The sequence below is a fragment of the Octodon degus genome, unplaced genomic scaffold (genome assembly GCF_000260255.1).
Source record: "Octodon degus isolate 3935 unplaced genomic scaffold, OctDeg1.0 scaffold00054, whole genome shotgun sequence".
Classification (NCBI taxonomy): domain Eukaryota; kingdom Metazoa; phylum Chordata; class Mammalia; order Rodentia; family Octodontidae; genus Octodon; species Octodon degus.
The window spans coordinates 12,123,047-12,135,383 of record NW_004524630.1 but is presented as its reverse complement, the minus strand read 5'-3'; the positions used below and the strand labels follow the sequence as shown (position 1 = coordinate 12,135,383).

General features: G+C 44.4%; 1 pseudogene; it reads left to right on the top strand.

Annotated features, from left to right (window-relative positions):
* Window positions 1–3,526: 3,526 nt before the first annotated feature.
* LOC101592044 overlaps window positions 3,527–12,337 on the top strand; it is a 16,628-nt pseudogene continuing 7,817 nt past the window's right edge.

The window sequence follows — 12,337 nt, the reverse complement described above, 5'->3', positions numbered from 1 at the left end:
ATTTGAGACAGGATCTCACTCTTACCAGCAGTTCGGGCTAGTCTTGAACTCACTCTGTAGGCCAGGTTGGCCTTGAACTCATGTCAGTCCTCTTGCCTCAGCCTCCTGAGTGCTTGGACGACAGGTATGCATCACCACACCCAGCAAAACATGGGCTCATAAAAAACATTTCCTGATTTATAATCTGTTTGCATGAAAGTAGTCTTAAATGTGCTTCTGATCTTGTAAGCGGGCATCTGAAAAGGCAGAAACACCCACACCCTCTCTTAAACTAAAACCACAGTGAATTAATGAACACAGGATTTTCTGTTGGAAAATCTCAGTGAAGAAATATTTGTAGGAGCCGGGGAGATGGCTCAGTAGAATAAGCGCTTCCTTGGCAAGCGCAAGGGCCTGAGTTCAATCCCCGGTTCCACAAAAAAAGAAAGAAAGAAAGAAAGAAAGAAAGAAAGAAAGAAAGAAAGAAAGAAAGAAAGATTTGTAACGAGGTGTAGTGGTACACACCTGTCATCCTCAAACTTGCAAAACTGAGGCAGGAGGATCCCTGTGAGTTTGAGGCCAACCTGGGCTACAGAATGAGTTCAAGAACAGACTGAACTATAAGAACAGCAAAACCCTATCTCAAAAAAAAAAAAAAAAGTGTCACATTACATAGTGAGGCCAGCTTCAGAACACCCAGTTGATGGCACAACACAAAGTCCTACGCTCAACAGAGGCCCAGGTTATTGTGTGACACACAGTTGCTTCTGTTTTGGGTACTAGTATTAATGCATGTGGGTTTCATTTTGGGAAGCTGGTACGTGCATTTACTATAACCGTGATTATCTTTAATCCCTCACCCTTTCCTACCTCTTCTCACTGGTCCCCTTCCCCATCTACAGAAGTCTACCTCGTGTCATCTGTTGTTTGACTTATTTATTTGGTCTCTCATATAAGAGAAAACATGTGATATTTAACTTTCTGAGTCTAATTCCACTTAACCTGATGGGTTCCTAGTTCCATTCATTCTCCTACAAAGGACAGGATTTCATTCCTTATAACTAACAGGTGTCTTCCTCCCACGTTCTTGCTTTGCCACAAACCTGCAAATTATGCAGCCTGTTCCCTTGGGTGTTCTGTTCACATTCTTCCCACATGTGTTCAGGAAGTAAAGCAGCACAACAAAACATTATATGGTATAAACTGTATCCAAAGGAGAAAGATGGTGCGGGGGACGGGACTGGTTTCATGGCTCTTCTTCAAATGGAAGGATGCTGCACGACACTAGAGATTTTGGAAGCGCCTGGTTGAGTGATACCTAAGACATTCAGACACTGTAGAATGGAAGGTGCTACATGCTTACAAGACCACTTACTTGCCGGGGAGATAGCTCAGTAGAATAAGTGCTTGCCTGGTGAGCACAGGGTCCTGAGTTCAATTCCCGGTATTGCCAAAAAAAAAAAAAAATACACCTCCTTTGGGGCTGGTGAGATGGCTCAGTGGTCTAAAGCACCTACTTAGAACAAGCTTAGCAAAGCACAGGGACCACAGTTCAATCCCCCAGCACCATATACTAGACAGTCCCGCCCCCTGGTGGGCTGAGCTGGCCACACACACACACACACACACACACACACAAATAAATAAAATTTAAAAAAAAAAACAAGACCACTTAAAGGACAGCAATCCACCTGAATCCTACAGTTTGCACCAAGGTGATGGTGTGATGAGCAGCAGAGAAGGCTGCTCTGAGTGTCGCCATCCAGCTGCTGGACCACACCAACACGAGGAAGACAAGAGGGAGGGAAGTGGATGTCCTGGACCCAGAAAGGATCTGGAGCACAAACCGAAGCCCACAGAGAGTGAACAGAAAAACTTCAACAAAGAAGAAGGCAGTAGCCAGTGGCGCCTTCTCCCCAAGACGGGACTCACTGCATGGGAGGAGTGGTTCAAATCTGCAGGGACACGATGAATGCTAGCAATCCCAGAAGCCTCCAGGGAGAAATGCAGCAGTGGAGGGGAGCAGTGGACGTGAAGGACTGCAAGAGCTGGGGCTCAACGCTGAGGGCTCAGGCACCCCTTGTGAGACTGAGACTAGCCCGGAGCCATGGTGGAGGGGGGAGGCTGAGCTCAGATCTCAAAGCAGCTGCTGGCTCCCCCTAGTGGCTCCCAGCTGGACTCAGGCCCTCGGAAGGTGTGCTGAGAGCTGCAGGTGGAATGAGTCTGGTCTCTGCTAGAAGGTGCAGACTTGCTGAAATTATCCAGTACCCCATCAAAAAGCTACCACTGAAATACCTAGGAATCAACCTAATGAAGGATGTAAAGGACCTCAACAAGTAAAAACTACAGTGCTCTGAAAAAGGAGCCTGCAGAGGACATCAGAAAACAGAAAGGTATCCCTTAGTCTTGGGTAAGAACCAATATAGTGAAAATGGTCCAAAACTTTTATACAGATTTAATGCAATTCCAATCAAAATTCCAACAGTATATCTCACAGAATTAGAGAAAATATTCCTAAAATTGATTTGAAACCAGAAGAGACATGGAATAGCAAAGACAATTCTGAGTAACAAAGGCAAGGCAGGATACATTACAACCTCTGACTTGCAACTATACTACAAAACTACTGTAATTAAAAAAAAAAAAAAAAAAAAAAAAAAAGGAAAAAAAAAAAAAAAAAAACCAACCAGACCTGAAGATCATTGTAACAGATTAGAAGATACAGAAACAATTCCAGACATATTCAGTCACCTTCTCTTTGACAAAGATGCCAAACATTCACTGGAAAATAGCCTCTATAATAAATAGTGCTGGAGAAACCGGCTCTGCACATGTCAGACATTAAAGTTGGACCCATATATTTCACCATGTACTAAACTACATTTGAAATGGAACAAAAGTCTAAATTTTTATTTTTTTATTTTTGACAGAACCAGGGATTGAACTCAGGCCCTTGCTCTTGCCAGGGAAGCGCTTATCCCACTAAGCCATCTCCCTGACTCCAAAAGTTTAAATATTAAAACAGAAACATTAAATCTGCTGGAAGATACAATAGGTAAAACTTTTAAAGACACTGGTGGGGCAGCCAAAGAACTCAGGGATTAAAGGGCCTGCAAGCAGGCGGAGGGGCTGGGGGTTCAATCCCTGGGCCTGCCGTGCTGGCCCTGCCCCTGGGGCACACTGAGACGGCAAGTGAGCCTGGGTGTGGTGGCATGTGCCTGTGATCCCAGCTCTTGGGAGGCTATAAACAGGAGGATCCTACAACTAGTAGTGAGACCCTGAACACCCTGTAGACCCTTTCCTAAAAATACAAAAAAATAAACACACTGGTGTAGGCAAAGACTGACTAAAACCACGATTACACAAGAACTATCACAAAGAACAACTGGGATCTCATCTTATTAAAAAACTTTTGTACAGCAAGAGAAACCACCAACAGAATGAAGAGAGGGCTCGGTGTGTCTGCGCGTCCGCAGGTGCCATCATCGCGGACGCGGCTAGTCAGGTGCTCCTGGGCTCCGGTCTCACCATCCTTTCCCAGCCGCTCATGGACGTGAAAGTGCTCATCCAGGTGGGATATGAGCCTCTTCCTCCAACCATAGGACGGAATATCTTTGGGCGGCAAGTGTGTCAGCTTCCGGGTCTCTTCAGTTACGCTCATCACATTGCCAGCATCGATGGGCGGCGGGGGCTGTTCACCGGCTTAACTCCAAGACTGTGTTCAGGAGTCCTTGGAACTGTGGTCCATGGTAAAGTTTTGCAGCATTACCAGGATGGTGACAAGCCTGAGGTATGTTGAGGCCGAGTGCCACGCATGGCCCCTCTTGCTGCAGTTAGGGCTGGGCCTCTAGGAGAGATCTGCAGCCTCGTGTTCCACCACAGCCAGCGCCAGCCAGCGGCAGGGCGAGCAGCTGGGGCACATATGTGAAAAAATGTTCAGCATCCCTGGGCATTCGAGAGATGCAAATTAAAACAACACTGAGATCCCATCTCACCCCAGAAAGAGTGGCTATCATCAAGAATCAACCAGCAACAAATGCTGGCAGGCTGTGGGGATAAAGTTGCCCTTCTCCGCTGTTAGAGGGCAGACTGGTGTAACCACTGTGGAAATCAGTTTGGAGAGTCCTCCAAAGCTAGGATCGGCATCCCGTTTCACCCAGCTGTTCCCGTTCTGGGAACCATCCCGAGAAGATGGAAAGCGTCACGCCACAGTGATGTATGCACACCCATGTTTGTAGCGGCAGCTTATAAATAGCCACTTCTTGGACACAGCCCAAATGCCTTCAGCTGATGCCTGGGTAAAGAAGATGTGTTTTTTTAATACAGTGCAGTACTAGTCTTCCATGAAGGATAAACTTGAGTCATTTCTTGGTAAATGGATGTACCTTCAGACCACACTCTGATAATTTGGACACATATAAATACTACATGATTTCTCTTGTGTGACAAACCGAAAGTGTAAATATGGACCAAAATGTATAATATTGTGAAAGAGGAAAAAAATTTTCAAATGGGAAGAGAACCCTAGGGAGGGGGAAGAATAAGGAAAAAAGAATAGAGAAGAAAAGAAAGAAAAAATAGAAACAAAGCTTTTGTAAACAAGAAAGGGAAGCCGGGTTTAAGGGAGAGATAAGAATGGAAAAGAATCAAATTACACTCCTGTACAGAAATGATAAGTAAATAAAAACTAAAACTGAAAAAAAAAAAAAAAAGAATGAAGAGACACCCACAATATGGGCAAGAATTGTTTACCATCCGTTCCTCAGATAAAAACTTACTGTTGAGGACATACAAAGAACTCAAAAATTCAGACCTCCAAATTTGAAGATCCAATCCAAAACTGGGCATGTGAGATGAATACATACTTCTCAGATGAAATGTTCAACATCATTTGTTGTTCAAGAGATTCAGATTAAGACAACATGGGGATTCCATTTCACCCTGGAAAGATGGCTGTTATTAAGAAGTCAACCAATAGCAAATGCTGAAGGAACCCTTCTGCATTGTTGGTGGGAATATAGATTGTGCAGCCACTGTGGAAATCGGTGTGGAGATTCCTCAAAACACTAGGATTTGGGCTGGTGAGACAGCTCAGCGGGCTAAGCACCTACTTAGGCAAGTGCCGGGACTAGGGTTCAATCCCAGGCATCCCATGCTGCTCCAACCCTAGCCCCAGGTGTGCTGAGCTGGCCACCAAGTTTGGGCATGGAGGTACATGCCTGTAATCCCAGCAATGCAGAGGCTGAAAACATGAGGATCACTATGAGTCTGAGCTGGGTAGTGAGACCCTGTACCAAATATATTTAAAAAAAAAAAAAAAAAAAAACCTCACTAGGATTAGAAGTCCCATTTGATTCAGCTATTCCTTTTCTGAGCATCTTCCCAGAAAAATTAAAAACATCATACCCTTGGGATATAATTTGCACCCATGTTTACATGGCAATTTATAATAGCTAGATCTTGGAAACAACTCAAATGCCCATTTACTAAGGAATGAATAAAAAAGACAAGGTCTTTTTATACAATGGAGTACTACTCAGCCATAAAGAAGGATAAGCTGGAGCCTTATATAGGTAAATGGATGCAATTTGAGACTAAACTTATAAGTGAAATAAACCAGACGCATATGTGTAAACATTGTTTTTTGTTTTTGTTTTTTGGCAGAACCAGGGATTGAACTGAGGCCCTTGCGTTTGCCAGGGAAGCGCTTATTCCACTGAGCCATCTCCCCGGCCCCTAATTGTAAACATTGTATTTTCTCCCTAGGGTGAAAGTTAAAAGAGTAAATAAGATCCAAAATGTACAACAGATGTTGTAAAATTGGAACTTCGAAAGGTAAAAGAAATGGGGATGGGGAAGTGTAGAAAAAAGGGAAAAGAAAAAAATATATATATATACATATATCATATTTAAGATAGTTGTACTACTAATTTCTTTTAGTTCCTTGAAAAGTAGGTTTGTACTTAAAAAGGAAACAAGAACAACATAAATAAATAAATAAATAAATAAATAAATAAATAAAAAAGGGCCGGGGAGATGGCTCAGTAGACTAAGTGCTTCCCTGGCAGGCACAAGGGCCTGAGTTCAATCCCTGGTTCTGTAAAAAAAAGAAAGAAAGAAAAGTAGGTTTGTGCTAATATTGTTTGAACAATTAAATGCCAATATCTTATAGTCTGAGTAACTAATTTAAAGATAACAATATATAATGTATTAACCATTATTACCTTCCTATTATCTTGTTTTGAATTTTTTTTCTCTTTGAAATCAATTTTTTTTTTTTTTTTTTCCGGAACCAGGGATTAAACTCAGGCCCTTGAGCTTGCCAGGTAAGCACTTAGTCTACTGAGCCATCTCCCCGGCCCCGTTTACTGGAATGTATTGAAGAAGCAACAAAATGAAGTCATTCTGAGATGCCCACGTTTCCCGGGTGACACCTACTCTGGGGACCCCCTCCTCCATGCACTCCAGTGAAGATGCTACAATTGGTGTGCCTTTTGTTTTCTTTTGGTTTGGTTTGTTTGTTTTTGTACTAAAAAAATGAACCAGAGCCCTCACACAAACTCGGGACCTTGCACTTGCCAACCAGGTGCTTATGTCACTGTGCTTTCTACCTGGCCCTCTTTTTTTTTTTTTTTTTTTTTGAGATAAGGTCTCACTACATTGCTCAGACTAGCTGGATTTTGCAACTCCTAGGCCTCACCCTCCCAGAGTGCTGGCAGGCTATTAAGGAAACACAAAAGGCAAGTAGCATCACTTGTGATTAAATGTTGAATTATAACACCACACCCTTTGGTATTTTGTCAAAAGGTGTCAAAATGTAGGCAGATACTGTCATAACTACATATTTATTGTATTTATTTTTGCAGAGCTGGAGATGAAACTAGGATTTCATGCCTTCAAGACAAGCATTCTGCTTAATGTGTGTGTGTGTGTGTGTGTGTGTGTGTGTGTGTGTGTTTAGGAATTTCACACATTGCTATGAAAACCCAAGTTGACCTAAAAGCTACTCAGGGGCTGGGAAGATGGCTCAGTGGAATAAGCACAAGAGCATCATCATGAACACAAGTCCAGCCTGGACTACACAGCAAGACTCCATCTCAAAAACACCAAAAAAAAGGGCTGGAGAGATAGTTCAGCAGCATAATGCCTGCCTGGCAAGTACAAGATCCCAAATTTAGGGCTGGTGAGATGGCTCAGTGGTCTAAAGCACCTACTTAGAACAAGCTTAGCAAAAACAAAGGGACCGTGGTTCAATCCCCCAGCACCACATGCCAGCCAGCCCCGCCCCCTGGTGGGCTGAGCTGGCCCTCCCCTACAAATAAATAAAAAATTAAAAAAAAAAAAATCCCAAATTTAATCCCCCCCCCAAAAAAAAATCCTCTTGGTCCCAGTCTAGCTAGCAGCTGTCAGCTTTTCATATTTTTCATATTAACTTTATTTATCTATTTTCAATGTATTTGGTACAGAGTCTCACCACACAGCTCCCACTTGCAGTGATCCTCCTGTTTTCAGCCTCCCCAGCACTGGGATCAGAGGCATATGCCATTATGCCCACCCAGTCTTGGTGACCTGCTCAGTGTACCTGGGGTCAGGGCTGGCATGGCATGTGGTGCCGGGAATCGAACCCCAGTCCCTGCACTTGCCTAAGCAGGCGCTTAGTCCACTGAGCTATCTCACAGGCCCGCATTTTTCATATTAAGCACACTGCCCCAAGCAGCGTGTCCTGCAGCCAACCTAGAGACCAAGGCAGCAACAGGTATCACAGCTCTGAACTCACCACCATGGATAGACGTCGCTACATCCTGCCCAGTGCTCCCTTCTCCTTTGTGCAGAAGAGTCACCTTTTCTTTGCAAACACTCTTATTTTCTGACAGGATGGATTGGGTGGGACACACCCAACCAATCCCAACTACTTCCTGTCTTGGGGATGGTTGTTTGACCCCTAGCTGTCCCTGTGGTGTCCCTGGTGGCCGGCTAGGCAACATGCATATGGCCCAACTGGGACTGTCTGTTCCCATCCCTAAAGCTTCTTAAATGACACCTTCACCTGGAAGAGTCCAAATCAAACAATCTTTTCCAATACAGGAAGAAAACCTATCAGCAACAACAACAAAAGTAAACCAAACGAGGCAAAGCCTAGAGGTAGGCTCTGAGGCCGCCAGCTTAAATGCCAGGTCCAGCCTGGCCTCAAACATCTCCCTTTAGAATTTGAAAGGAGCACCTACCATTTGTAGCCAGAAGAATACTCACTATTACCTACGCTAATGAAAGGTCTCCACTGCAAGGAAATGATCAAAGATACACAACACACGCAAAAAAAATCTGTAAGATTCTTTCCCAGAATGGTGTACATCCTACCTCTCTTATGTTTTACAAATGAAGTAAAATACCGTAATAGTAAGGAAAATTACAGCAATTAGGAGGTTGTGGTGAAATAACCATCAAAACACAAGGAAGTAAATAAATAAATAAAATAATAAATAAATAAATAAATAAATAAATAATTTACGTCAAAATTTCTTCCAAAAAGCAAATAATCTGAAAAAAAAAAAAAAAAAAAAAAACCACACAAGGAAGGGGTGGCCAGACAGCTCAGCAGACTAAAGGGTCTGCTTGGGCAGAGCGCAGCGGCCCGAGTTCGATCCCCAGCCTGCTGCGCTGGCCCCGGCCCCAAAGCGCACTGAGACAGCTATTGAGACTGGGTGGGGCATGAGACTGAGGCAGCTACTGAGACTCATAACCACTAGTCTGATCTGTGTAGTGTGAACCTGTAGACTCTGTACTAAATACAAAACAAAAACAAAACACAAGACAGCAAGAGAAAAGAAAAAAGCAAAAGATTTACAAAACAACCCCCTCAAAAAATTACACAATGGCAGCAGCGTGTCCTTACCTATTAATAACTACCTTGAACATACATGAATTTGACTTTCTAATCAAGTTAAGCAAAGCAGCACAAGTCAGGAAGCTGAGACAGGAGGATCACAAGTTTGAGGCCAGCCCAGGAAACTTAGCAAGACCCTATCTCAAAATAATTTTTTGGTTTTTTTTTTTTAAGGAAGGGTCTACAGGGTGTTCAGGGTCACACTGCTAGATCAGACTCATAGTGATTCACCTGTTTACAGCCTCCCAAGAGCTGGGATTACAGGCACACACTACCACGCCCAGTCTTAATTGCTGTCTCAGCGTGCCCTGGGGGCAGGGCCGGCATGGCAGGCCCGGGATTGAACCCCCAACCCCTGTGCTGCTTGCAGGCACTCCACTGAGCTATTTGGCCAGCCTTTCGAAACGAAATATTTAAAGAGCTAGGCATGTAGTTCAGTGATAGAGTAGCTTGCAGGAGTCCTGGGCTCAAACGCCAATATCCACCAAAAAAGAAGGAAAGGAAAGTGTTATGGTTTGTGTATAAGTGTCCCCGCAAAGCTTCATGCAGTCTTGGGGCAGCTTCTGGAGTTTGTAATTGATTACTGTGGGTGTGGATGCTGCCCCTGCCCTGGGGCAGGTAGTCTGCATTACAATGTAAGGTGGGAAGAGAAGCCAGCAGCTTGAGCTGCTGCTACCCCTCCCTTGTGCTCTTGCTCTTTGCCGCCGCCACGAAAGGTTGCCCTCTGCCATGTGCTGCTCTGCGTTGGAGCCAGCTGAGTATGGACTGAAACCTCCAGTAACTGTGAGCTAAATAAACCTTTCCTTCCTTCATTTTGAGTGTCGGGTATTTGTCCCAGCAGCGAGAGAAGAGTAACTAAGACAGAAAGGAAGCCCTAAGCCAAAGACAGAATGGTCAAATGGGAGAAATCACATCCAGCCATACACTACCTGTACGGGGCACATTTGATTTTTAGGAAGGAGGCCAGAGGGCAGAGCAGGAGATGAGAGGGTGGATGTAATCAAAACGTGGTGCAGCCATGTATGGAAATGTCCCAGTGGGACCCGTTAATTTGTGTACTTAACATATGATAATATTATCATTGTTTTAAAAAGGGAAAGTCATAGCCATACATCAGAAAAATACACTTAATTTAAAAACTTTTAATAAGAGAGATTATTATTATATAATGATCATCAGAAGGATGCAACATTGTAAGTAGGTATGCACCAAACTACAGGGCACCGGAATACTTAATGCAATTACTAAATGATGAAAGGGAAATACATTAAGAAACAAAATATAAATACATTAAAAAACAAAACAGCAAAATGGCATCTCTCTGAAGAAGATGTACAAATGACCAACAGGTATATGTAAAAATGCTCAGCGTCACTGATCGGGGTAGCCTGGAGGATATCCAGTGAAATCCGTGGGGCACAGAAAGACAGCTTAAAAAGTTGATCCCATTCGAGAGAGTAGACTAATGGTTACTGGGGCCTGAAGGGTAGAGCAGGGGAAAGAGAGCCGAGAATCCGTAGGTGCACAGTGCAGTTAGGCAAGAGGGAACAACTGCTAATGTTCTGGAATGCACAAGCGTACCTAGGGTTTCAATAAATTAATTGCACATTTCAAAATAGTGAAAAGATTTTGAACATTTGCTATTTAATGAAAGAATTGCTTGAGGTGGAAACGTCCCAGTTACCTTGACCTGACCATCACATGCTGTCCCTAAGAATTGAAATATCACGCTCCACTCCATAAATACACATAAATTATGCTAATTAAAATTTTGAAACACTTAGACAGATGGTTATAAACTATTGGTTCTCATGAGGCTCGGCCTGGGGGAGTCAAGCTGAGCAAGGAGCAAAGACTCGGTCAGCTGGAACTAGGTGTTCAAGGTCATCCTCAAGGGCACGCTGAAGAAAGACTAGAGTAGGACCAGCTAGCATGCTTGGGTGATGCTGTCCGGCAGTGGACATATGACGTGGACAGGTGGCAGGCCAGAGAAAAGTGCAGGAACATTACATTCGAGGGCTGGTCACAGCAGGAGACAGGTGCAAGGGCAACAAATGAAAGTGAAACTCAAGGACCTGAGCAGGGTGGGGAAGGGCAGAGGGACAGACAGAGAGGGTTCTGGGGCAATAAGAGAAAAGAGGTTGAACGCATTTCAAGCAAGCTTGATTTCCAAATGGAACTCCTTATTCCAAAGACTGGCCTCCACACTAGCTAGCCAATTTAGCTCCAAGCTTCCTAAAATCGTTATCCTTAAAATGAGGGCAAGGTTGGGAGGGTGGCAATCAGGGTTTCCCAATCAGGGTGTGGAAAGCGCTGGAAGGAGGCTGGTGCTGGAAAGCCGTGTTCATCTGAGTTTCTTACCTAGCTCCTCACTGGCAGCTACCATAGGCTTGGGCGTAGATGCCTCAAGATATCACTTTTCTTCTCCTTCTTCCCTTGCTCCTCCTCCCCTCCTCTCTGTCTCCCTCCTCTTCTCCCCCTCCTTTTCTCTTCTTTATCCTTTCCTTTTCTTCTTTCTGTGTCTCTCTGTATGTCTGTCTGTCTGTCTCTGTCTCTGTGCATGTCTGTCTCTGTCTCTCTGCCTCCCTCTGTCTCTGTCTCTCTATGTCTGTCTGTCTCTCCTGTCTCCCTCTCTGTGTCTGTCTCACTTTCTCTCTCTGTCTCTGTCTCTCTGTGTCTCTTCTCTGTCTCCCTCTCTGTCTCTCTCTTTGTCTCTGTCTCTGTCTGTCTGTCTCTCTCCTGTCTCCCTCTGTCTGTCTGTCTCTCTCTCCTGTCTCCCTCTATCTCTGTCTCTGTCTCTCTGTATCTTCTCTGTCTCCCTTCTCTCTGTCTCCCTCTCCCTGTCTCTCTCTGTCTCTCTGTATCTTCTCTGTCTCCCTTCTCTGTCTCCCTCTCTCTGTCTGTCTCTCTTTTTGTCTCTGTCTGTCTCTGTCTCTCTGTATCTTCTCTGTCTCCCTTCTCTGTCTCCCTCTCTCTGTCTGTCTCTCTTTTTGTCTGTCTGTCTGTCTCTCTCCTGTCTCCCTCTGTCTCTCTCCTGTCTCCCTGTCCCTGTCTCTCTGTATCTTCTCTGTCTCCCTTCTCTCTGCCTCCCTCTCTTTGTCTGTCTCTTTGTCTCTGTCTCTGTCTGTCTGTCTCTCTCTTGTCTCCCTGTCTTCCTCTGTCTGTCTCTCTCTCTCCTGTCTCCCTCTGTCTCTCTGTCTCTGTCTCTCTGTATCTTCTCTCTCCCTTTTCTGTCTCCCTCTCTCTGTTTCTGTCTCTGTCTCTGTCTGTCTCTCTCTCCTGTTTCCCTGTCTGTCTCTGTCTCTCTTTATCTTCTCTTTGTCTCCCTCTCTCTGTCCATCTCTCTCTTTGTCTCTGTCTGTCTCTCTCCTGTCTCCCTATGTCTCTCTGTCTGTCTCTGTCTATCTGTCTCTTCTCTCTCTGTCTCCCTCTGTCTGTGTCTGTCTGTCTGTCTGTCTGTCTGTCTGTCTGTCT